The sequence below is a fragment of the Protopterus annectens genome, chromosome 5.part0 (assembly GCF_019279795.1).
Source record: "Protopterus annectens isolate FY-2018-M chromosome 5.part0, PAN1.0, whole genome shotgun sequence".
In the NCBI taxonomy this organism is placed as follows: Eukaryota; Metazoa; Chordata; order Ceratodontiformes; family Protopteridae; genus Protopterus; species Protopterus annectens.
The window spans coordinates 371,103,596-371,131,504 of record NC_056735.1 but is presented as its reverse complement, the minus strand read 5'-3'; the positions used below and the strand labels follow the sequence as shown (position 1 = coordinate 371,131,504).

General features: G+C 42.1%; 2 protein-coding genes across 8 annotated transcripts in view; one reads left to right on the top strand and one right to left on the bottom strand.

Moving 5' to 3' along the window:
* The window catches only part of GPR82 (G protein-coupled receptor 82), a 58,727-nt gene extending 42,096 nt beyond the window's left edge, over positions 1–16,631 (bottom strand). Inside the window, exon 1 of the mRNA XM_044072337.1 lies at positions 16,513–16,631. The gene's annotated coding sequence lies outside the window, so the exon portion shown is untranslated. The remainder of the gene's footprint in view (positions 1–16,512) is intronic.
* The window catches only part of CASK (calcium/calmodulin dependent serine protein kinase), a 4,132,188-nt gene that overhangs the window by 1,867,431 nt on the left and 2,236,848 nt on the right, over positions 1–27,909 (top strand). The gene's annotated exons all lie outside the window — the stretch shown is intronic.

Here is a 27,909-nt window from a genome sequence, read left to right as displayed (position 1 = left end):
CTCACAAACTTTTTTCTCACTCATAGCTCTTTCTCTGATCCGACTGGTGGTTTTGGAGCCCTTGGATCCGAGGTTCCTTGGGGTCAAGGGATCAGCGTCGATGGTACTTCCTCTTTCCTTACGCCGACTGTTACCTTGAGTGGGTCGGATCCGAGCTCTCAGAGTAGTAGTCGTCTCAGGGTGGGATCCAAGGGGGTGCTGTCAGCTCCGATGTGGGTCAGAGCCCAGTGTCTCCCTCCACATCCTGGCTCCTAGGGTCTCTGCTCCGGCTCCCCCATTGGATCAGAGGGGTACAGCTCTGTTGGATTGGCTAAGAAGGTTCATTCTCCATCTGCATTTGATGTGGTGGAGAAGGTCCTCTCGATTCCTTTGAGACACTTGACCATCTCCTCCTCAGACTCAGCTCTGACCCCCTCTGCATTGGGTACAGTCCCAACTGTCTTGTCCTCTCAGGGACAAGCCTGTGCCAGTTTTACCTCGGGACACTCCACTTGGGGAGCAACAGGAAGTTTGCGAGTCCTCTCTAGAGAGTCCCCTTGAAGAGGCTCCACGCAAACAAACCTGCAAGAGGAGGCACTTGGACTTTCTGTCGGAGTCCCTCACTTCAGACACTGATTTGGAGGAAGGGGAATGCTCCCCTGATCCCCCCTGAGGATGTCTCATTTGGAGACATCATGGCAATCCTTCACCAGAAGGGGGAGGTGGTCTGCCCAAAAGCCGATCTTGGACTAAGCAGTGTTTCTCGAAGCATTTAGCACAGGCCCATATACTTCCTGGGTGTCCCCTCCCGCAGATCCGTGGTGGATCTTATAACATCTCGGGAGTGGAAGGAACCGGACACAGTGGAGCCCATCCCGAAATGACTCTACAAACTCCTTAGCCCTGTGTCGGACAGGATACATTGGTTTAAAGGGTGCCCAGTGGACACAATGTTCGTGACAGCAGCCACCAAGAACGAGCTCACCCAGGAGACCTCTATGGTCCACCCGCTTGATCGCAAGTCTTGTTTATTTATTTATTTATTTTCAGTTTGATTACCGGGGAATTCCACTGGGCCAAGAAGTGCCCATTTTCAGTGGAGGCCCGGGGAGAAAAGCTCCATGAACAGTATAATACAATATAGGTTACAAAATGCAAATAAAGGTTGCAAAGTGAAATTACCATACAGTATAGGTTGCAAAATAGAAAATAAATGTTACAAAGTGAAATACAAAAGTAGGGTTCATACATTCGAGAGTTGCAGAGTGTAATATACATTATGAGGCAGTTTAAGAACTTGGCAACAGTTTTTTTTTTTTTTTTTTTTTTTTTTTTTTGATGAAACAATATTTACATGCTTGGAGTCAATTAAAGTCTGCTAGTTCTGGATCTTTTGAGAAATACGAATAAGTATGAGAGTATAGTGGAGTGGGGGTAAGGAGAGCTTAGTGGGGAGTCCCTAGAATTTAAGTGGGGTGAAAGCAGGAGCATTTCCATTTGGAATGTAGGTGAAGAAAAAGTTGAGTTTTGAAGGATTCAGTGTTGGGTATAGTCCTAAGTGAAGGAGGCAGAGTGTTCCATTTTTAAAAGTTGAGTTTTGAAGGATTCAGTGTTGGGTATAGGCCTAAGTGAAGGAGGCAGAGAGTTCCATTTTTAAAAGTTGAGTTTTGAAGGATTCAGTGTTGGGTATAGTCCTAAGTGAAGGAGGCAGAGAGTTCCATTTTTTACCTAGAGAAAAGGAGAGTAAAAGCTGGCCAGCGGGTCGTTTGGGTTTAAGAATGGAGATTAGGTTTTGTTGTTCAGATCTCCGTGATCTGCTAGGGATGTATGGACGAAGGATGTCCTTTAAGGCTGGGCATTTATCAGGAGAGAATATTAGTTTGTGAGCAGTGGTTAGTTGTAGATAGTCTAGGTGGTTAGGGAGTTCTAACCAGTTCAGAGAGTGAAGGCCGAGGCAGTGGTGAGTTGATGTTTTCTGTTTGGTGGCAAATTTAGAGATCTTATTATAGCAAGCTTCGAGCTTAGAGGTGTTGGTAACAGACAAATTGGTTAGAAGAGGGGCTCCATATAGAAGGGGAAGGTAGGAGGTAGGTGGTTGCCAGGGTATGCCTAGTGGCGATGGAAAGAAAGTGATTGTTCCTATATAGCATACCTAGCTTTTGGTGGGTTTTCTTTATGTTTTGTTGTATGTGAAGATCAAATTTGAGGTGTTCATTTATGGTAATGCCAAGGAGTTTTGCAGAGGGGACCACTTCAGTGGCAGTGTTAGTTTGGCTTAGGACATTGAAAGTGTTTTTGTCCAAAGAGGAAACCTTGGAGGGGAGAAAAATTAGTATTTTGGATTTATAGGAGTTGAGAGAAAGGTGGTTTTGGTGCATCCAATTCTCTGTCGTGGTAAAGGCTAATTGGGTTTTGGTCAGTAGTTCAGGAAAGTTTGGGGCAGAGCAGACCAAGGTAGAGTCATCAGCGTATTGCATGACTGTGGTGTCAGGGATGAAGGTGTGAAGGTTATTTATAAAGATGTTGAAAAGCATGGTTCCAAGGATGGACCCCTGAGGAACGCCAGTAGGTGTAGGCAAGAAGGAAGAGAAGGAGTTCTTCCATTTGACTGCTTGAGATCTATTAGATAGGTAACTGGAGAACCAGGAAAGAGTATTTGGGGAGAGATTGAGATTAGCCAGATGATGAAGAAGGTGAGTGTGGGAGATGGTGTCAAAGGCTTTTGAAAGATCTAGCAGTACTGTGGATACAATGAGTCCAGAGTCTCGTGCTTGATTGACAGTTTCTAGGAAGGATAGTAGGGCAGTTATGGTACTGTGGCCAGGACGGAAGCCATGCTGGGTGCGTGTTAGGAGGTGATTTTGAATTAGATAAGGTAAAAGTTGGTGGTGGACACATTTTTCTGGAATTTTAGATATTGGAGAGAGTAGGGCGATGGGGCAGAAGTTAGAAATAGTGGTGATTTTGCCTCCTTTGTGAAGAGGTAGGCTGTAGGCTGAACGCCAGAGTTTTGGTACGTATAACTCATTTATTGATCTATTAATCAGAATACTAATCGGGACAGCGATATCTTCAGCTGCATGTTTGAGGAAGGAAGAGGGAATGTTGTCAGGGGCATTAGAGCACGGCTTTAGCTTGGATAGAAGCTTTTTTATAAAAGTGGAAACAGGTTTGAGATGGAAATTGAGGGGATTGTTGTTTGGGTTGTTGGGTGAAGTGAAAAGGGAGTTAGGTGGGTTGTTATTAGGGAATGTTTTGGTTAGCTTAACTATGGATTCAGTAAAGAAGGTATTGAAGTGGGAGCTCAGTTCACTGTCTGATAGATTAGGGTCAGGGCAGGGGTTGTTTTGAGATCCGGGATGAAGTAGGGAGTTGACTGATTTCCAGAATTGTTTTGGGTTTTTATGTTATTGGACTGGAGTTTATTATAGTAGGTTTTTTTTGTCCTTGGTAATAAGGTTTTTTACTTGGTTGCGGAGTTGGGTATATAGGAGTAAGGTAGAGGACAATTTATTTTTCTGATAGTGCTTCCAGGATTTGTCTCTGTGACGCATAATTTGTTTAGTTTCTTTGGTCAGCCATGGTGCAGAATTAGTTTGATTCGCTAATTTCTTAGGAGGGCTAGGGAGTTGAGTATTTAGGAAGATAGAGTTAAAATGCTCAACAGCATTGTCGAGTGGGAGGGTATTTAGAGGTTGCCAGTTAATTTGTTTAAAGATGTTAGAAAAAAATTAAGGGGTTGAAGTTGCTGAGGTTACGAGTTTGAATATAGAGATGGTGTTGGATGGAGCTACTTGATCGATGGATGAAGGCAGGGAGATGGTCACTGAAGGTGTCAGGGATAGTGCCACAGAGAGTGATTTTGTTTGGATGGGAGACTAGAATCCAATCTAAGATGGACCCTGGGGGGGTGATTTTTGTTAGGGCGAGTAGTTGAAGAGATTACTTGGGTGAAGGTTAGAAGGTTAATGGAAAGTGAGAGGGATGGTGTGTTAATTTTATTTCAGTCGATATTGATATCGCCTAGAATATAGGTTTCATATTTTATTTGAGTTGAGGCCCAGTATAGAATATCTTCAAGGGTGGAGATATTGTTGCCTGGGGAGATGTATAAGGAAATGAAGCAGATATGTTTATGTTTAATCGGAGAAGGCTTGCTGTGATTTCGGAATTTTTGAAATTAGGGGTAGGGATTTGAAGAGGAATTAGAGAGAGAGGATTTGAGTAAATTAGAGCAGAGCCTCTGCCTTTTTTGTTTAAACGGTCACTTCTGAGGATAAGGTAACCAGGAGATAATATTTCTGAGTCAGTGATATGGGGTTTTAGCCAAGTTTCAGAGATGGCTAGGATGTCGGGTTGATTGTTATTAATCCAAGCTTGTACATGGTAACATTTGTTGTTAAGGCTCTGGGCATTGATAGTGAAGATCTTCAGAGTGCTAAGGGAGGAAGTGGGAGGAGAAGATAAAGGGTGGGGAGTGTTATTTGTTGTAGGTGAGGAAGAGGGTGGACGGATGGAGTAGTTTGTGCTGAGGCAAGGGCCAGGGTTAGGATGAATGTCTCCAGATAAGGCTAGGACATTGTAGGTGATAAGTTTTGGTCTATAAGGTTTGTATAGTAAGTATTTGTTATGCTGGACTGTTTTGGGATGTGGGTGTATGCTTCAGCAACCTTTGTGGTTAGGGCGCTGAACTATATGGCACACCTGACTCGATTGCAGCGTGACCTGGTCAAGGAGGTCACTGAATCGACCCCGGAGTCCATGTTGACTGTGGACAAGAAAACCTTTTCCACCTGCATGGTCACTCTAAAGGCTATATCCAATATGTCCATGTGCCTCCTTTCCCATGCTATGGAGGGAGCCGCTAGAGCGGCCGTTACAGGTAGCATCATTAGGTGTCATTCCTTGCTCCAGCTGTGTCAATTTTCTGACCCCTTCAAGGCGTCTTTTACCAATGCCCCATATGACAGTACTTCCCTTTATGGGAGTGGTATCCTCCGCCATGCTTTGGAATATCCTTCCATGAGGGCTGCCCAGGTGTTAAGTAGCAGTTACTAGAAAGTGGAAATCAAAATGTAAACCAAACACAACAGAAGTCTTACATTTTGTAAGAGAAATAAAAGAGCTGGAAGTGGAATCTTTTGAAATTGGAAGAAGTAAATTTCATAAAAATAAATTGAATTTGTGGGAGCAATACATGTATAAAGAGCAATACATGTATAAAGAGCAATACATGTATAAAGATGTGTAGGAAAGTTAAAATTATGTCTTTGCTGCACTTGCTAATTCTGTGTTTACCAGTGCATAGGATTACAGAATGTAAATGTTAAATGAACATTTGAAGGACACACACACACACACACACACACACACACACACACACACACACACACACACACACACACACACACACACACACACACACACACAGTTCAGTGATATATTGGGGTTCCTTTTTCTATGCCTGTGGTCCACAAAAATCTGAAAATAGCACTGACTAAACCTTGTCAGGAGGAGCTTTCTGTGAATTATGATATTCTTTAAATTGTGCAGCTAAAATAAATAGTTAATGTTAGCACCATCAGCAGCAACAGACAAAGGATATCTGTGTATGGCTGTCATAGCACTGCATGCCTGTTAAGAGTCAGAAGTCAAAGAAGTGTAAATCTTTAGTGCGAGAACCTTGTCAGACAGACTAACTTGAATGGATATTACGTATTCATTTTTATACAGTTCTGCAGACGTGTTACTGTCGACTTCTACTTTATGTTGTGCTGGTAGATGACCTGTTTAGAGACATAGCTAAGGTGAAGTGAAGGGGGCAGGTGCCCAGGACAGAACGTGTTAGGGAAGACAATAGCAGTACTTTTAACCTCCTCCAGTCGGTGCTGTAATGATATCACCTGTTCAGTAAAAATGGTCTAATAAACCAAGAAAGAGAGAGTTTGATGGTCAGTAGCTGGCAAACAATGCAAAAAAAATAGATAAAATAGTTTAAAAAGAAAACAATGTCTTCAGCATTTTAAACAGCATATATATTAACTTTTGTTAAATTAATGGAGCAGCAGTCAGGCACCTTGGCCCTAGTAAGGTAGAAGGCAAAGCTTGCATAGAAGGAATATGACACTCAAGTTTAATTGATAGGTAGATGAATCAACAGATATTATTTAACCATGTTTGTTGGTTTTTTTTTCAGTGCCATTTAATGTCATTTCAATCTGTGCTTCTTAGAGGGTAAGATAAGATCAAGCGAAAAGTCTTGGGTATTTAAATTACTTTGCTGTAATGCCATCAACTGACATAATAGGCTTTTCAAGTGTGCCACGAAACACTGCTTTGGTTTAGTTAAAACTGATAAGCAGATCCTCCCCATGACACCATGTGCTTCAACAAAGTATTAGTTTAAGGGTGTGCACACTTATGTAACCAGCTTATTGTACATTTTTTATTTTTTATATTTTTCCCCTAATTCCTATGGCATGGATCTTGGCAGAAAAGCTCACTTAGCAAATAATACATAAAAATAAAATGGTTGTATTTTCTGCCTGTGGAGATGGCAACTCAGCTGCTTTACTGTAACGGACACAAACATGTCATTATGTTTATTTAAATTAGTACATCTGTAATTGTTCGCTGACGAATGCAGTAGAGGTTGACTTTCTTATCAATTATTCAACTCAAGGAACAGTTTGCTGTTCACCTTCTATTTCTCCTGTTATTTTACTACCAATTATTATATTTAATTAATCCTGTTTTCATGAAATAGAATGCTTCTTCTAAAAGTGAACAATTAAATTTAAGGTCTACTTGCAGAATGCTTACAAGTTGCACTTCCTTTAACATTTGACATTTTATCAGTTCATTCAATGCATAGTTTTCCAGCAAATTGGTGCAAGAAGGAGGAAGGTTGTGGTCCGCAAACAAATGTTGTAAACCAGCGTTGTTGTAGCGTGTATTTTTTTTCAGGTTGTGTATAACTGGAAATTTTTAAGTTTATGAGCTCATGTTACAGTTCACTTTAAGTGTGTTACTTTTGGAGCAAAACATAAGGATGTTCTTCGTGTTTCACTGTTGCAGTCATTACATTTGGGTTATCTGCTTGCAGGTAGCCCTCAGTCGGCCTGATTATCAAAGTCTTGGGTCCTGCGTCAGTTGCTGTCCCTTCTTCTATGATGTCAGGTCGTCAGGGGTATAAAACATGCAGCCGACACCATTACATCAGTCTTTCTTGCCGTGCGGTGCCCGAAACAGAAGCAGTTCGCAAGTGCCAGTCGGCCGACTCCTGAAATTTTCATTTTTGAGTTTCAGAACCGAAGTCTTCAACTAAAGCTAAGTACCCCATTGGGGAAACTTTTTCTTGCTCCTCTCCGATGTCAGTAAAACTTAATAATTGCATTACTTGTGGAAAGCAAATACCTCATAAAGATTGTCATTTGTACTGTATTCCTTGCCTAGGCCCTGACCACGATGTGCCTCGCTGTCGGTTTTGTGCTTTATTTAATCAGCGTACTATCCGTCATTGGTATATTTTCGCCTCTAAATATTTCGGTTCTCAGTTTAATTATCCACAAATGTCGGTTAGCCATTCGACTACCGGGATTCCAAAAAAATGCAAAGATAAAGACAGAGACAGGCCGCCAAGATCCAAAACTGCCGACAACGCTTCTCCTAAGCCAGTGGCCAGTTTGCCGGTACTCAGTGAGGCGCTTTTGCAGCCCCTGATGCACGCTACTTCTGATTTGCAGGCCTCTACTAAGATCCATTCGGAGTCTGGTATGCCGCGAGATGCTTCAACTATGGAACCCATGGATGTCTCTACCTTTGATGAGTCCGGAGCCACTGTGCAGGCACCGGCTTCTGAGGGTGTATTTAGGCCTACGGACTTGCATATTAAACCGATGTCGCCTTCTTCACTTAGGCCTAAATTTCAAACTATGCCTAAAAAAACTAAGCCCAGGCCACATGCTCAGGCCTCTATGCCTCAAAATCAAATGATAAGAATGGCTGAAGATCTAATAACTCTAATCAGGGTTAACCAGCCCCCCTTTCTAAGAGGCCTAGGACTGAAGTGGTTTATGAATCTTCTGTCCAGGATTCTGTTTTTTCTGATTCTTCTGATGATCTGGATTTGCCCTTATCTACTTATGAGGATTCTGATGCAGAGGACTCGCATTCCCTCTGCTTCCCCTCCAGAGGATTTTTCTTTTGGGGAAACCTTACATACTCTAAGGGAGCATTTCCACTGGGAAAGCCAGGATTTGTCTGATTCAGAAAAGAGGCTTAGGGATTTCTTACTCCTACCTCAGCATAGGCCTTTAGCTATTCCTCCTGTACTAGACATTGTTGTTGATGCTTTTTCGGATCTAGTTTGGCTCTTGATTCCTTGCATCCTGCTCCCAGAAAACCAGACAGATACTACAGGGTCCCTGAGTCACACAAGTTCCTTTTTATAAATCCTATTGCAGATCTAGAGACTATTTCACAGGGGCCCAAGGGCATTAAGGCTTCTTCTGCTAAAACTTCTACCCCTTCTGATAGAGACTCCAGGGCACTGGATAGATGGGGTAAGAAGGTTTACACTTCTGCAACCTTGGCCATTAGGGCTTTAAACTGCCAGTTTCATATGTTAAAGTATCAGCAACATGTTATTGGATTGCTTAAACAGAAAATGATGTTGATTCCTGACTGTGTGAAAAATAAAGAATTACAGGATTTGATGCATTCTGCTGAACAAGTTGGAAAACATACTTTGCAATGTGGTTTTGATTCATTAGAGGACTCTTGCAGGGCCGCTTTTAAAGGGTCTGTGCTCAGAAGGCATGCTTGTCTTAAGGAGCAATCTTTGCCTGATCATGTTAAAGCTAAATTGCTGGATGCTCCCTTAAATCAGGACCGTCTGTTTGGCAACAAGGCTGAGGAAGTTCTTAAAAAGATGGAAGATAAAGCTAAATCTATGCAAACTGTTAAAGATTTCTTACATGTTCAGCCTCCTAGATTTAGTAAGAACCGGCCCTCTAAGAATTGGTCCTTTCCAGCCCCTTCCAGGTCTTCTCAAGCCAAACCCAGACACAGCAAAAACCCCAGATTTCAGTCCCTGGGGACACACAGGACTAAGCAGTGGGGGGCCTCCACTTCCAAATCTGGGAGTAATAAGACTCCCCCCTGTGGTAAACTGTCCCAATACCTTCCTTTTAAAATTTCCAAGCACTTATCAACTGACTGCCCCTTTGTGGGGAAGTATGCTGTTCATGCAAAGAACTGGGAACTCATTGCCCAGGACAAATGGGTTTTAAATGTAGTGTCCCAGGGATACAGATTTCACTTCCACACGGTGCCAACACCAAGCGGGTGGCCAGACCTACCCCCAAATCAGTGGGCAGAGGCCCAAAAACAAGTACTTTCTCTCTCAAGCATGGAGGCTATTCATCTGATACCAGAAGAGGAAAAGGGACAAGGTTGCTACTCAAGACTATTCCTTGTACCCAGAAAAGACAATTCATGGCGTCCTGTCCTGGACCTGTCTCTTCTAAACACCTTTTTGGAGATTCCAAAATTCAAAATGCTGACTCTTCACCAGTTACTTCCTAAGCTAGGCAAGGATGCCTGATTGGCAACACTAGATTTAAAAAAAGCATACCTGCACATCCCAAACAGGGAATATTGCAGAAGATACCTATGCTTCAAAGCAGGCTACACGCACTATCAGTTCTCTGCACTGCCCTTTGGCTTATCTACTGTGCCCAGGGTATTCACAAAGTGCCTAGCTCCACTTATTGCATTTTGCAGGCAAAGAAATATTCAAATATACCCATACCTGGACAATTGTCTAATTCAGGCAGAAAGCCAGGGCATACTTTTGAATCATCTGGCCTTTGTATAAAGGGTTCTAACTTGTCTGGGGTACACCATAAACGAAAAGAAGTCACACCTGGTACCCTATCAACAAATTATATTCCTGAGAGCAAGCTTGAATACAACTTCCCAGATGGCTTACCTCACGCCAGCTAAACAAATTCATTTGACAACCTACTTCAAACAAGTGGCCACAAAATCCCTGGTATCTGCAAGACAAATACTGCAAGCCTTGGGTTCATGGCCTCCTGCATTCTTCTAATTCCATATGCAAAACTGCATATGAGGAAACTACAGTGGTATCTAAAAAGCCTATGGTGTCAACATTCTCAGGATCTAGAAGCAATGATTCCTATCATACCTTGTCTACGCCTAGAGTTCCTTTGGTGGGCAGAGGCCTGCCACCAAAACAAGGGACTACCTTTCACACCACCCCCTGCCACCCAAACCCTAACAACAGATGCATCAGACTATGCATGGGGGGCTCATCTGGCAGGGAAGTGCATTCAGGGCAAATGGAACCCAAGTTAAATGCCCCTGCATATCAATCAAAAAGAAATGTTAGCTGTACAGAGTGCTCTGACAGCCTTCAAAGACCACATTCTTCCAGGACAACTAATGGTAAAGACGGACAACACCACTGTTATGTGGTACATAAACAAGCAGGGGGGGGTACCCATTCTTACCCCCTCTGCAGACTAGCCATGGCATTGTGGAATACATCCTTGAGCTACCAAGTGCACCTACAAGCTCAGTTCCTGACAGTAAAGTTAAATACACTGGCAGACGGAGTAAGCAGAAACCTCATAGACCCACACGAGGATTTTCAACATGTTGACAAGCAAATGGGGGAGCCCAGATATAGACCTGTTTGCCTCTCCCCAGAACTACCAATTGGACAAATTTTGCACAAGGACTCCCCACAAACAAGCCTGGAAAGTGGATGCTCTGTCCTTCAGCTGGAAAATCTTAGTACTCTATGCCTCCCCCCCCTGCCTTTGCTCTCCAAAGCACTACTAAAAACCAAACAGGACAAACCAAGGATGATTTTGATTGCTCCAGACTGGCCACAACAACACTGGTACCCCCTCCATTGCAGTGTGTCATGGTTATCCCCATAGCACCTGCCTCAGACCCCTTCCCTGTTGTCTCAGCAGAAGAACAGATTCTGCACCCTCGGCTTCTAACACTGAACCTTGCAGCCTGGCTAATTACATAATCTCTCCTTTACCATCCCTCAGTAAACCTGTGATGGATATCATTTTAGAGGCAAGGAGGCCTAGCACTAGATTCATAGATTCATAGATTCTTACTAAGCTAACTGCCCTTGCGAGCCATTTTAAGCTTAGCCAATTATCCGTTGTGAGACTCAAACCCTGCACCTTGTGTTTGTAAGGCAAACACCTTAACCATTAGGCCACCCTCCCAACCCTAGAAAATCCTATGCTGAAAAATGGAAAAGATTTTGTGCCTGGAACCAGTCTCAAGGGATGAGCACAGCAGCGCCCAATTTACCTCAGATTTTACAATACTTAACTGAGATGCTTCACAAGGGCCTGTCTTTTTCCTCCATTAAAATCCATGCCTCAGCCATTTCAGCTGATTATAACACAGAACCCCCCCCCCCCTTCTCTCATCCACTGCTCAAGCAGTTCCTCAGAGGGGCCAAAAATTTGAGACCACCCATTAGAGCTCCAACCCCAGCCTGGGACCTTAACTTTGTTTTGGTGAAACTCACTCTACCTCCTTTCGAGCCAGCTGCTACTGCAGACTTAAAATTTCTTTCTTGGAAAACAGCTTTCCTTTTAGCAATCACTTCAGCTAGAAGGGTATCTGAATTACAGGCCCTTATGGCAGTGGAGCCTTTCATCATCTTTCATGTGCACAGGGTGTCCCTCAGAACCAGTCCATCCTTCATGCCCAAGGTGGTATCCAATGTGGCTCTTAATCAGTCCATTCATTTGCCAACCTTCTTTCCCAATCCACAGAACAAAGGGGAATGGATACTGCATTCCTTAGATGTGCACAGACGGGTCTATATTAGCAAAGCGAAAAACTCTATGCGCGAATTTCAAAACATCGACTCCTGAACCGCGAAAATCCCAAACGCACTAAACCGCAAAAAAAAAATATCGAACTGTCATAGTCTGCCAATCCCACCACCCGCTACATACTACCTACCCAAACAAAATAAATAAACCACATGCATACACTAACCAAACCCTACTTCTAACCTAACCTAAAGCATCAAAACCCTACCTCCAACACTACACTAAACCCCACAAACACAACTATCTATGAACTCTCCTTAACCCCTCCCTAACCCTAAGGTCTGTAACTGCCACACACATCCCCTACAGACATGCACCTTAACAAAATAAATAATATACATACATACAAAAAACCCTACACCTAACACTACACTAACTCTTACATACAGTACCTATCTATACACTTAACCTTGACGCAAATCCTAACACTAAAGTCCTATCTATCGCACACTTACCTTACGAAGCTGTACCGCAGATGGGCCAACCAAAACAAATCGACATTTTGAAATTTGCGGTTTTGACCATTCGGGGTTTACGTACTTCGCTCAATATGGTTCAACGTCTTTTTATTCGCCTAAAGGGATTTTCAGTCTTGTAATAGGAACCCACGCACAGACAACTCAGATTCTACGGACTAAACCTCAAAGGAAATCTGAACAACTGCTGGTAGCATTTGCTGCAGAGGCAGAGGGGAAGGCTATTTCAAAGCAAACCATTTGTAAACGGATAGGCCATTGCATTCATATCTGCTATAAGTACCATGGAAAACCTATCCCCCAGGGGATCAAACCTCACTCCACCATGGCTGCATCCACCTCTACAGCCTTTCTCAGAGGCGACCCTACCAGGGACATCCTAGGAGCTGTTACCTGGAGTTCTGTACATACTTTAACCAAGCATTATCATTTGCCAAATTTCTCTAAATCCAGAGCTGGCTTTGCCACTGCAGTCGTGCAGGGCCTTATAGCTGGTCCTAATGCTATCTAAATTCCTCCTCCCAACCATAGCTTTGGGAATCTACCCAAATGTAATGACTGCAACATTGAAACATGAAGAACATACTACATTTGTGTACACTTACCATAAATGTAGATGTTCGAGTGTATTCACTGTTGCAGTCCTGGTTACCCTCCCTCCAGCTCCCTAACTTCTTTTGGCTATACCTCTACTTTCCTTTACTATGCTTAAAAGCCTTTTTGGTGTATTTGCTTTTTTGTTGGAGGTATATCACTGTACTTTTATATTTAATTGCTCCCCATTAGGGGGGCACCTGACATCTGGGGCAAGAAAAACTGATGTAATGGCGTCGGCTGCATGTTTTATACCCCTTACGACCTGACGTCATGGAAGAAGGGACAGCAACCGACGCAGGACCCAAAACTTTGTTAATCAGGCTGACTGAGGGCTACCTGTAAGCAGATAATTCAAACGTAATGACTGCAACAATGAATATACTCAAACATCTACATTTATGGTAAATGTATACAACTGTACTTTCTATCAGTATATGTGATTAATATTTGGAATCGCCCTTCAGATTTTAGGGGGCATCAGTTTTGTTACTAAGGGGCTAGCTGGTGACCATGTTTGCAGTGACATGGTTGGAGAAGAGTATTTGACCATATTTATATTTACAATTGTGTGGAAGCACACTGGCTGAGGTAACCCATATGTAAACAGATTCAGAATACAGATGTAGGTTACATTTGATTTCATATAGTATAGTATCGTATTGTTTGCAAAAGCCCTAGATTTCCAAAGAAAAAATGGAAATAATTCTGAGCACAGATTTCGAAATGTACATTAAAAGTTGAGGATAATAATTACTTTTTTATCATAACACTGTAAAAATTACATTTTTTGCTAAATTTTGTATAGTGATATTTATTAGTAAACATGCTTGTTTAGTAAATGTCAGAGAAACAGCCATTGGGCTGTCTGATTAGAACACAAAGTTATGAAGCTGTAAACTTAGAGTCGGCCGTCTGACCATCATCTTTTCTCTGTAAAAGTTACAGCCTTTACTATTACTGTGTGTTTGTAGCTATTAGTGTCCTTTCACTTCTTCAGTCTCCCTGGTTAGAGCTTACCTCGTCAATGGTCCAGGTAGAGATCTGGACTTTGCAGCTGACTGGACCACTAACTAGGATATTCCTGCAGGCTGGCAGATTAATGTGCACTGTGCGATATACTCAAGACCTTTACCCTTAGAGGTTACTTGGATGTTGACTGACTGTAGACAGAGGTAGAATGCGCAGTTTTACCCCCACAATCTGCCTGTCTGTGACTTGTGTGAGACTGTGCTTTGGTAGTCTCCCAGCATGCATTTCCTGACTACCTTGCGAGCTCCTGTACGATTTGCCAGAAATCGGCCGGAATCTTTTCTGAATGAGAATCAAAGCACTGAGTGGAAGGTGCAGATTCTAACTTCCCATTCTACAGGGTGCCCTTAATTCTGTCTGATGCACTCCTAAGTTCTTCCACTCACTGCCCTCGCTACCTGTGGAAACAGTACATTTTCACATTACCACTTGTTCCTTCCCTTTTTAGTGTTTTTTCATGCTCAGTTGAAAATAGGCACATTCTTTCCTAAAGAAAAGGATATTTTTATGCTTCTAGTAAATGTTTGCTGAATCTTCCATTTCTTTTTCTCCATGGTATATGCAACAGAGCATTTCATTAATTTTATATAGGCTCTTTTTGTTTTGGTTGTTGTGTAAGCCACTCTTAGACCATCTTACTACTTCTTGGGGTCTTTGGAGTGAACTGTGTTATTTCAGGTAAATTGTTCGGCAGGATTACCAGCAACCCCCCCCCCCCCCTTCTGGGAATGATTCTCCAATACACATCTATATTCTTTTGACTGTCTTTATTGTCAGTTGATAGTAGTATTGTCGGATTTATTGTATTCCTTTTGTGTTGATTTTTAATATACCCCATCTTTTAGTTTCCCCACATCTCTGCAGCTGAGCTACCTGTTGCATTGCATATTTCCTGCCCCATTCCAGTCTATTCTTCCAGTACACCTGGTTTCTCTTTATTCTGTCCATCAGTTCTGAACTTCTCTCTCTCATTAATGGCATTGGCATCCTGTCATGTGTTGTGAGACAGACGTTTTAATTCCTGATCATTGTTAACTTACGAACACTAACCTCAGAACAGCACTAGCCTTAGAAGTGTTCTTTTAGTACATTGCTGTGTGCATAACTAACATTTATTCCCTTCTGACAAGCTGTTCATTCCGCCATTTACTATAAGCTCTTTGTGCAGCATTAGTTATGGGTAGTAAGAAAAACAAACTGTGTGCCGAAGGCATTGTGTTGGGTTATCTTAGAGGGGTAATTAAGTGACTCTTCATGTATGCTATCAACTGACTTAAAAGACTTGCCAAAAAACACATCAGCAGAATTAGAATGCACAGCTGGTTTTGTGTGTAAGTAATGTAAACAAAGGTAGACTGAATGTGAAATTGCTCTTAGTTGCACTGTCATGCAACTCTAAATTGTCCCACATTATGAGTTACACCACTCAGTGTGACACTCCAAAATCATCTGTTATGCCAGGAAATGGCAGTTCTCCATGATGTCCAGCACAATTTAGAAACTGCAGTTTGTAGTAGTTTATGATGCTGTGTAATTTACAAATATTGGAAGCTCTACTTCACTTTTTGCTGTGTTTTGCACTTCCATTTTCAAGTTTTTATCACTTCACACATTTTGCCCACTTGTACGTCATATCACATCACATATTTTGGAGAGGAAAGGTTTCGAGTTGTGATTTAGCACAAAGAACATTTTTCTACACAGAAATCTGAATTTCTTCTATTAGGACTGGACTGAAGGTCATGTTCAGTAAAGTGTAATTTTATTTCCTCTGTTAAGGGGACATGTTGCTGTTTTACACTCATTATGACACTAATGATATTCTAGGCAGTAGCAGCAAAATGCATGTCAGCAGGAGCCTGGGAAATGGTTTATATTTGTATATCAGCTCACAGCTTCTTCGTGTCATGACTTGCAAACTTCATTTGAAAATCACTGTTGAATTAATGACTAGTTAAAAAATAGTTTTCTTGGAAAGTTAGGCATTTGTTAAATATTTATAGTTAATGACATTATGCAGCCACTGATGGCAAAGACAATAAGGAGAGCAGTGAACGAGCGAGCCTTACTTGGATGGGCATGAACAGTGGTGCTATCGACATAAGGCGACTAACCAGCAACACTTTGGACTGCTGGTTCCCAAGGATTAATAGCTTCATCTGATAAGAAGCTGAGACTGGTAGTCTGTGCTTATCTGTCTTTTGAAGTTTGTTTCTGCTTTGAGAATTGAAACTTGAAACAGCATTTCGTTTAGCACTGTTATGGTTAAATTATATGCATGCACGTTTTGAATATTATACATTTTGTAAAAAACACTTTGTTTTTTAAAAAAGTAAAATAAAAAGCAGCTGGCTGACTAATGAAGCTGGTGTGGTATCTGCAATAAGACAGATCTCACAAATACTCAGGAAACCTCTGTTACCATGCAGAAAGATGCAGAATGTTTGAACTAGTTCAGGTATTTTGCACAGTTTTTCTGGAAAGATGAGTAAAATTAGACTCTGAAAAGAAGCATAAAACAGTCTTACCTGTGTATTTTTTCATTCTGTTAATGTCATCTTTTACTGCATGTTAACAAGAAGTGCATACCAGCTTATCCTTCAGTGTGCTTGACGTCCTGGTCAGTGCAGAGTGAGGAACACTAATGCAGTCAGTAAGTATGCTAATAAATGTTGAAGGAGGGGCTTGTTCTACCACCAGAGAGTGGAGCAGTTCCGTCTTCTCTGTGGGAAAATGCTACTACCAGATTTGTTTGTTACATTAATGGCAGGGTGCTCTTCTAATGGGTTCATCTGTATTTTTAATAGGTGTTTTATTAAATCATCCTTGAAACATTTTTTCCTTTTTTTCTTTTGTTGAATTATAGAACATTCCAGCTTTAGCAATGCATGCATGTCATTTTGTATCCTCTCTCAAGACACCTGACATCAAATGCTGGCAGTACTCATCCTCCATCTCTTAGTCCTTGTGCCCCACTTTTCCCATAAACCTAATCCAATATTCGTGGTAAGAGACGACTTGATTCTGCTTCCATAGAGGATTTTTATGCCCTACAATTATCATACATCATGCAATGACCTCAACCACAGATCCAGCAGATGCCTGTTGGTGCATCCTCCAGTGTAGTGCTCTACACATTGGTCTACACCATTGGTGCATCCTCCAGTGTAGTGCTCTACACATTGGTCTACACCATTGGTGCATCCTCCAGTGTAGTGCTCTACACATTGGTCTACACCATTGGTGCATCCTCCAGTGTAGTGCTCTACACATTGGTCTACACCATTGGTGCATCCTCCAGTGTAGTGCTCTACACATTGGTCTACACCATTGGTGCATCCTCCAGTGTAGTGCTCTACACATTGGTCTACACCATTGGTGCATCCTCCAGTGTAGTGCTCTACACATTGGTCTACACCATTGGTGCATCCTCCAGTGTAGTGCTCTACACATTGGTCTACACCATTGGTGCATCCTCCAGTGTAGTGCTCTACACGTTGGTCTGCACCAAAGTTGGCAGCACTAACCACAGCACCCTTTGTCTCCACCAAGGGCTAGATAGTATAAAAAATCTCTATCCACCCTCACTAACCTTTTAAGACTCAGGACTGCTACTCAAAGTCATTACCTTGGTTCTAGTCAGGGCTCATACCTCTCGACTGTGCAGATTTTTGCCTCATATTTTTGGTCTGTTCCTCATAAAATTTGTGGTTTTTAGACAAAGCACAGGGATCATGATCTGCAGACTGAAATCACTAAATAATGACATACATTTGAGTTTCAGACTGGATTTCCTCTGAGTGCTCCTTGTGTTTCCTTCCACATTCAAAGACATATAGCATGTGAATTGGACACACTAAAATTACTCCTAGGTGCGAGTGTATGTGCATGTGTGTGTGGTATGGATGAACTACAGTGGCAGGGCTAGCCACCCAGTGGTGTAAACCTTGGTTGTAGAGGATTGTCACTGTTGAAGTGACACCCCAACCCAATGCGCAAAAATGGGAAAAAGGTTTGAGTTTGGATGGATGGATGGATTTGTGTTTCAGACTTCAAATCCTTCATAAAATGCATGTGGACACAAACCCAGTTATTCCAGCAACCTTCTAAGTTTATAGGAGCAGTATTTAAAATCTATCCCTATTTTTGAGCCGTCGTCCCCCCATTATGTCAGGCTTTGTGTAGATTTCTTGAACTAACAGGTTGAGAGGTATGTCAGGGCTCCATCCCTATGCATCACAGAGCTGGTGTTATGTGTGACTGTCACTCTTGCTGAGCTGAGTATTGGTTACTGTGACTTTCTTACAATCCTTTTGGTTTAGAGGTAACGCTGACCATATTCTTTAACGAATTTCGTTATCAGAAATGGTCTGTAGTTGTGCAAAGGAGAATTGCATCTTTCATCGAATCCCCCCAACACACACACACACACACACACACACACACACACACACACACACACACACACACACACACACACACACACACACACACACACACACATCTTTCCACGATAGAGTTTCAAAGAAGGTTGGGAAGTGTCCCTCATTTTGTAATGTTTTGGTGTATGAAAAAATACCTCTCATTTCCAATGGATGCATAATCTGAAGAATTTACTGAAAACAATGAGCATACCTAGGGATTGACAGTGTTCCACAGAGAGCACTTTAAAAATAGTTTATTTTCTGCAATGAGCTGTGCTTATAATTTATTTAATGTGTAATTTGCCATATGTGTAATGGTTAATAGTTGAATTTTGTTAAAAGACCTTTTCTCCCCAGAATGCAAGGTAGGCCATATGCTTTTTTCTGGAGTAGGGGAATAGGGCTACATTCTTGAAGGTGGTGTGCAATTCTGAAAATCCTGGCTATGCATCTATCAGAAATATTTCAAATTACTTAGCAGTCCTTTATGGAAGTATATCTTCATTCTTGAATTTATCTAACTTGTGATTTTTGCCTGATTTGTTTTTTATTTTTTATGCTAAGCAGTAGAATATTTATGAAAATATTTGTGTTCACAGTCTTCTTTGTCACTTCTGAAGTTTAATGTATGAAATGTTGACTATCTTTGTTTTTTTATTTAATCATTCATTGTCATATCAAGTTTTTAAGTAAGTGTATTTATCTGCATTTAGTGATTGTTTCTAACCTGATACTCGCTCCCATGATATGAGCTATGCTGCTTTGTGGTATGTGGCCTAAATCAGAGTCAGATCCAGCAGAAGGCAACATAGGGCCCCATGGCTGGGGGAGGCCCACTCTTGCCAGTAGGTTTAAACATTCATTTTAATAATATATTTAAAAAAAAAAAAAACTTCTGAACACTACTGTGGAAGTGTATTCTCCTTTAAGAAGCATTCGTGCATCGCACACCGCTGCAGAAGTAAACACATTCCACACTTAAGCAAGGAATTTTTTAAACTAGTGGTTCTGCACGTGTGTGCATATGCAAATACAATTTAAGTCATATTTGGTCTGATATTACATGCTGTTTCAAATCGTATTACCTTTGTAGTTTAAGCTATTCCATAAAAGCATAAATGAGTTCTTAAAACGCTGATTCAGTGACTGTTTCTTGTCAGATTAGATTTCGGCTAGGACTGGATGTATTGTAGTTAGATGAAGGGAAGCAAAGCAAAGGTTAACTTCTCCAGCACATTTTGATCATGCTTGCAATCACAGACAGGTTTGATCACCGATGCAGAGTTACACACTGATCTGATGATTTAGCCACAGTAAGCCCGTAAGACTGATGGGGCTAGACAGCGTCTTTTGCCAAGGTAGGGATCAGTACAGAATATTTGATCGTACTTTTTTTTTTTTTTTGTATTCCAGCTGTACTGGTGTGTTGGTGCATTTTGTTGGTTAAGAGATATGGTTCTCATATTCTCCAGGTAGTTGTAGCCACGAATCTGAAAGGTGTAGTTTGAAACCCCGGGAATCTGTTCCATTATTAGAAGCAATGCTATGGGCGTTTTCTGTGCACATCAAAGGTACCCTTTAAAGGGCATTCAGTAAGATAATTTCATGTTTTATGGTGAATTTCAGACACTGTGCTGGCCTCACCAAGTTTCATTTTATTGAGTATTAACGTATCATGTGTAGCAGTACATAATTTCCACCGGTAATGATTGTCCCTATTGTGATCTCTTACAGGTCCAGGTTAATGGGTGCAAGTAACCCTACTAATCTCTAATAATGATAATAGTGGTTTTAGTGTGTATATGTTTAACATACCTCTCAACAGTCCAGACTTAGCCTCATAGTTTTGGTCAGCTATTCATAAAATTTGTGGTTTTCTGGCAATTCATGAAGGATTAAAGCCACTAAATAGTGACATGTATATAAGTTTCAGACTTCTTATCCTTCAGAAAATGCATGTTAACACAAATCCTGATGTTCTTCGTGTTTCACTATTGCAGTCATTACATTTGGGTTATCTGCTTGCAGGTAGCTCTCAGTCAGCCTGATTAACAAAGTCTTGGGTCCTGCGTCGGTTGCTGTCCCTTCTTCCATGACGTCAGGTCGTTAGGGGTATAAAACATGCAGCCAATGCCATTACATCATTCTTTCTTGCCGTGCGGTGCCCGAAGCAGAAGCAGTTCACAAGTGCTGGTCGGCCGACTCCTGAAATTTTCGTTTTCGAGTTTCGGAACCGAAGTCTTCAACTAAAGCTAAGTACCCCATTGGGGAAACTTTTTCTTGCTCCTTACTGATGTCAGTAAAAGTTAATAATTGCATTACTTGTGGAAAGAAAATACCTCATAAAGATTTTCATTTGTACTGCATTCCTTGTGTAGGCCCTGACCACGACCTACCTTGCTGTCGGTTTTGTGCTTTATTTAATCAGCACACTATCCGTCGTAGGTATATTTTTGCCTCTAAATATTGCGGTTCACGGTTTAATTATTCAGAAATGTTGTCGGTTAGCCATCCGACTACCGGGATTCTGAAAAATTTTTTTTTATTTAATCATTCATTGTCATATCAAGTTTTTAAGTAAGTATATTTATCTGCATTTAGTGATTGTTTCTAACCCGCCAGGCCGCCGAGGTCCAAAACTGCCGACGACGCTTCTCCTAAGCCAGTTCGCCGGTACTCAGTGAGGCGCTTTTGCAGCCCCTGATACCCGCTACTTCTGATTCGCAGCCCTCTACTGAGACCCATTCGGAGTCCGGTATGCCGTGAGATGCTTTAACTATGGAACCCGCAGATGTCTCTACCTTGGATGGGTCCTGAGCCGCTGTGCAGGCACCAGCTTCTGAGGGTGTATTCAGGCCCATGGACTTGCGTATTAAACAGACGCCTCCTTCTTCACTTAGGCCTAAATCTCGAACCATGCCTAAAAAACCGACGCCCAGGCCACATGCTCAGGCCTCTATGCCTAAAAAACAAATAAGAATGGCTGAAGATTTAATAACTCTAATCAGGGGTAGCCAACCTTCCTTTCTAAGAGGCCTAGGACTGAAGTTTTTTATGAATCTTTTGACCAGGATTCTGTTTTTTCTGATTCTTCTGATGATCTGGATTTGCCCTTATCTACTTATGAGGATTCTGATGCAGAGGACTCCATTCCCTCTTCTTTCCCTCCAGAGGATTTTTCTTTTGGGGAAACCTTGCATACTCTAAGGGAGAATTTCCACTGGGAAAGCCAGGATTTTTCTCAAAAAAGAGGCTTGGGGATTTCTTACTCCTACCTCAGCATAGGCCTTTCTTACGCTATTCCTCCTGTACTAGACATTGTTGATGATGCTTTTTCGGAATCCAGTTTGGCCCCTGATTCCTTGCCTCCTGCTCTCAGAAAACCTGACAGATACTATAGGGTCCCTGAGTCACACACGTTCCATTTTAAAAATCCTATTGCGGATCTAGAGACTATTTCACAGGGGCCCAAGGGCATTAAGGCTTCTACTGCTAAAAATCCTACCCCTTCTGATAGAGACTCCAGGGCACCGGATAGATAGGGTAAGAAGGTTTACACTTCTGCAACCTTGACCATTAGGGCTTTAAACTGCCAGCTTCATATGTTAAAGTGTCAGCAACATGTTATTGGATTGCTTAAACAGAAAATGATGTTGATTCCTGACTGTGTGGAAAGTAAAGAATTACAGGATTTAATGCATTCTGCTGAACAAGTTGGAAAACCTACTTTGCAATGTGGTTTTGATTCATTAGAGGCCTCTTGCAGGGCTGCTGTTACTGGGTCTGTGCTCAGAAGGCATGCTTGGCTAAAGGAGCAATCTTTGCCTGATCATGTTAAAGCTAAATTGTTAGATGCTCCCTTAAATCAGGATCACCTGTTTGGCAACAAGGCTGAGGAAGTTCTTAAAAAGATGGAAGATAAAGCTAAATCTATGCAAACTGTTAAAGATTTCTTACAAGTTCAGCCTCCTAGATTTAGTAGCCATTGGCCCTGTAAGAATTGGTCTTTTCCAGCCCCTTCCAGGTCTTCTCAAGCCAAATCCAGAGACAGCAAAAGCCCTAGGCTTCAGTCCCAGTGGACACACAGGACTAAGCAGTGGGGGGCCTCCACTTTGAAATCTGGGAGTAATAAGACTCCCCCTATGGTATACTGTCTCAATGACTTCCGTTTAAAATTTCCAAGCACTTATCAACTGACTGCCCCTTTAGGGGGAAAGATTGCACTTCATGCAAAGAACTGGGAACTCATTACCCAGGACAAATGGGTTTTAAATATAGTGTCCCAGGGATACAGATTTCACTTCCACACATTGCCAACACCAAGCGGGTGGCCGGACCTACCCCCAAATCAGTGGGCAGAGGCCCAAAAACAAGTACTTTCTCTCTTAAGCATGGGGGCTATTCAATTGGTACCAGAAGAGGAAAAGGGGCAAGGTTTCTATTCGAGACTTTTCCTGGTACCCAGAAAAGACAATTCATGGCGTCCTATCCTGGACCTGTCTACTCTAAACACCTTTTTGGAAATTCCAAAATTCAAGATGCTGACTCTCCACCAATTACTTCCTATGCTAGGCAAAGATGCCTGGTTGACAACACTAGATTTAAAAGAAGCATACTTGCACATCCCAATCAAGGAATCTTGCAGAAGATACCTATGCTTCAAAGCAGCCTACAATCACTATCAGTTCTCTGCACTGCCCTTTGGATTATCTACTGTGCCCAGGGTATTCACAAAGTGCCTAGCAGTTATTGCATTTTGCAGGCAAAGAAATATTCAAATATACCCATACCTGGACGATTGTCTAATTCAGGAAGAAAGCCAGGACATACTTTTGAATCATCTGGCCTTTGTACAAAGGGTTCTAAGTTGTCTGGGGTACACCATAAACAAAAAGAAATCACACCTGGTACCCTGTCAGCAAATTATATTCGTGGGAGCAAGCTTGAATACAACTTCCCAGATGGCTTACCTCACGCCAGAGAAACAAATTCATTTGACAACCTACTTCAAACAAGTGGCCACAAAAACCCTGCTATCTGCAAGACAAATACTGCAAGCCTTGGGGTTCATGGCCTCCTGCATTCTTCGTATTCTATTTGCAAGACTGCATATGAGGAAACTACAGTGGTATCTAAAAAGCCTATGGTGTCAACATTCTCAGGATCTAGAAGCAGTGATTCCTATCATACCTTGCCTATGCCTAGAATTCCTTTGGTGGGCAGAGGCCTGCCACCAAAACAAGGGACTACCTTTCACACCACCCCCTGCCACCCAAACCCTAACAACAGACGCATCAGACTATGCATGGGGGGCTCACCTGGCAGGGAAGTGCATTCAGGGCGAATGGAATCCAAGTCAAATGCACCTGCATATCAATCAAAAAGAAATGTTAGCTGTACAGAATGCTCTGACAGCCTTCACGGACAACTTATGGTAAAGACGGACAACACCACTGTTATGTGGTACATAAACAAGCAAGGGGGGGGTACCCATTATTTCCCCCTCTGCAGACTAGCCATGGCATTGTGGAAAACAGCCTTGAGCTACCAAGTGCACCTACAAGCTCAATTCCTGCTAGGAAAATTAAATACACTGGCAGACAGACTAAGTAGAAACCTCATGGACCCACACAAGTGGAAACTGGAACCAAGGATTTTCAACATGTTGACAAGCAAATGGGGGAGCCCATATATAGACCTGTTTGCCTTTCTCCAGAACTACCAATTGGAAAAAGTTTGCACAAGGATTCCCCACAAGCAACCATGGAAAGTGGATGCTCTGTCCTTCAGCTGGAAAAACTATCAGTCTATGCCTTCCCCCCTCTGCCTCTGCTCGCCAAAGTACTACTAAAAATCAAACAGGACAAACCAAGGATGATTTTGATTGCTCCAGACTGGCCATGCCAACACTAGTACCCCCCTCCTGCGCAGTGTGTCATGGTTATCCTCATGACACCTGCCTCAGACTCCTTCTCTGTTGTCTCAGCAGGAGAACCAGATTCTGCACCCTCGGCTTCTAACACTGAACCGTGCAGCCTGGCTAATTACATAATCTGGCCTTTACCATCCCTCAGTACACCTGTGATGGATATCATTTTAGAGGCAAGGAGGCCTAGTACTAGAAAATCTTATGCTGAAAAATGGAAAAGATTCTGTGCCTGGAACTAGTCTGAAGGGATGAGCACAGCAGCGCCCAGTTTACCTCAGATTTTACAATACTTAACTGAGATGCTTCACAAGGGCCTGTCTTTTTCCTGTGCACTCCTGGAAGCAGGCTTATGACAGTGTTGATTAAGTACATAATATAAATATTCCATATTTTTGCCAGTCATTTTTCTTGAAAACCGCATTTTCATCTTAAACCTCAATCAATTTTTTTCGATTATAACATTTTCTCTATTTTTGCAGGCTGTATGCTAGTTATTTTTATTCCAGAATGTTGAATGTTTGTTGCCATGTTTTTCAAGTAGCAGGAATTTGCCATTTAGTTTGAAAATGATGTTTTTGAAAATAAAAATACTCTGTCAGTCAACACATTAATAATGTTCATACAACATTATTTAATTATTTCAGCATCAGCTACTTTGACTGTGGTCTGAACTCATACTTCTCAACTGTACAGATTCCGCAGAATGTCTAGATTTTTACCTTACATTTTTGGTCCAGTTTTCATAAAATTGTGGTTTTCTAGCAAATCACTCGCAAATCATGAAAGATTTAAGTTAGAAAACAATGACAGCTATTTGAGTTTCAGACACCGTAAGGAGAGTTCATGCTAATACAAAACCTGTTAATCTATCTACTTTCTAAGTTTGAAAGAGGAATATTTAAAAATTGCACCCATTTTTGGGTCTTTGTCCAGATTTCTTGCTCTAAGAAGTTGAGAGGTATGTTGAACTTTTTTGAGCACATTTGCAGCAGATACACATTTTGTGGATAAAAAATAATAAATCTTTAAACTTGGTTCAGGATTCACTTAGAAGCATTGCATGCAAAGCTTGTACTGCTTAATGGACATACACACTGCAATGCAAAGAAGACACAAGGAGAGAAGCCATTGGTAGGTATATTGTGTGTGTGTGTTGGGGGGATAAAGATAAAACAAAGGATGTTCATTGTGTTTTCACTGCTGCAGTCATTACACTTGGGTTATCCTGCTGTCTGGCGGTCCAGCAGTCGGCCAGAGTTCCAAAATCTTGGTCCGGCGTTGGTTGCTGTCGCTTCTTCCCTGACGTCAGTGCACCAGGGGTATATAAGATGCAGCAGACGCCATTTTCTTCAATCTTTCTTGCCGTGCGGTGCCCGAAGTAAAAGCAGTTCGCAAGTGCCGGTCGGCCGACTCCTGAGATTTTCAATTTGAATTTCAGAACCAAAGTCTTCTATAAAGCTAAGTACCCCGTTGGGGAAACTTTTTCTTGCCTCAGTCCGATGTCAGTAAAAGTTAATAATTGTATTTCTTGTGGGAAGCAAATACCTCATAAGGATTTTCATTCTTACTGTATCCCATGCCTAGGCCCAGACCACGACGTCACTAGTTGTCGGTTTTGTGCTAGGTTTAACAAGCGCACTATTAAACATCGGTTTGATTTTGCCCGACATTATTTCGGCAGAAAATTCAATTATACCATGCCGTCGGAACAACCGATGACCGGGATACACAAAAAGCACAAGACAAGGATAGGCATCCGAGGCCCAAAACTGACGACAAATCCTCTTCTAGGCCAGTCGCCGGTTCTCCGGTTTTTAACGAGGTGCTTTCTCAGCCCCTGACTACCACTTCTTTAGAACCACAGGCTGCCTCTGACTCCCATGTGGAGATGGCTGGGCCTCTGGATACTCAAGCTTTAGGGGCTACTGAAACTAACCCTTCAGAGGGATCCAGAGCTGCTGAGCAGCCCTCGGCTTCAGAGGGTGTATTCAGACCTACACAACTTGCCATCAAAACTTCTGCCAAGTCTAAAACCCCTTTAAAGACTAAGAAGCAAGTACAGCATTCACCAGGACAGGACTCCATGCCTAAGAAACAGATGCTCAAGATGGCCGAAGATTTAATTACTCTGATCAGGGGTTCCCATCCCCCTCCTGATAAAAGGCCTAGACAGGATACAGAACTATGAGTCATCTGACCAGGTTTCCATTTCTTCGGATTCCTCTTCAGATCAGGGATACTCTTTACCCCCCTATGAGGATTCTGATGCTGAAGAATCAATTCCTTCAGCTTCTCCTCCAGAGGACTACTCTTTTGGGGAAACTTTACATACCATGATAGAGCATTTCCATTGGGAAGGCCAGGATTACTCAGAATCCAAGAAAAGGCTCAGAGATTTCCTTTTATTGCCTCAGCACAGACCCCTTGCTATTCCACCAGTGTTAGACATTGTGGATGATGTGTACTCTGAATCCAGTTTAAATCCTGATTCTTTGTCTCCTGCTCCAGTCAAACCAGACAGATACTACAGAGTCCCTGACTCTCACAAATTTCTTTATAAAAGCCCTGTTGCTGACCCTGAAACTATTTCCCAGGGTCCTAAAGGGGTAAAGGCCTCTACAGGTAAAAATCCAGTTCCTTCTGACAGAGATTCTAGAGCATTAGACAGATGGGGGAAGAAAGTATATACATCTGCAACTTTAGCAATGAGGGCCTTAAATTGCCAGTTCCACGTGCTTAAATATCAGCAATTATTGATGTCTCAATTAAAACAAAAGATGCTTCCAAATTCAGAACATTCTGACTTTATGGAAATGCAGGATTTATTGCATGCAGCAGAACAAGTGGGAAAACATACTTTGTAATGTGGTTTTGATTCATTAGAGGCCTCTTGTAGAGCAGCAGTGACAGGGTCTGTGATTCGAAGGCATGCTTGGTTAAAAGAGCAAAGTTTACCTGATCATGTTAAAGCAAAATTATTGGATGCACCTTTGCAGCAGGATGTTTTATTTGGAGTTAAGGCAGAAGAGGTATTAAAGAAAATGGAGGATAAGGCAAAATCTATGCAAACGGTGAAGGATTTCTTACAGGTTCAGCCTCCTCGATTTAGCAGAAATTGGCCTACAAAAAAATTGGCCCTTTCCAGTTACAGACAGACCACAAAGGGGCAGATACAGACATCCAAGAGGCAGAGGTCAGCCCCAAGGCTCTTACAGACCTCGGCAATGGGGTGCATCAACCCAAAAAGGAGGGGAAAACAGACAACAACCTTATAGGAAACAGTCCCAATGACTTCCCCCTTCAGCTGCTAAGCACTTCCCTCTTGGCAGCCCCCTTGGGGGGAAAATAGCACTTTTTTTCTCACAATTGGCATATGATCACCCAAGACAAATGGGTTCTGAATATTGTTTCTCAAGGTTACAGGTTCCGCTTTCACACTTTACCAAGGCTAAAAGGAATGCCAAACCTGCCACCAAATCAATGGGCAGAGGCTCAAAAACAAATTACAGCCCTCATGGAAATGAGAGCTAAACAAAAGGTACCAACACCGGAGCAAGGACAAGGATTTTACT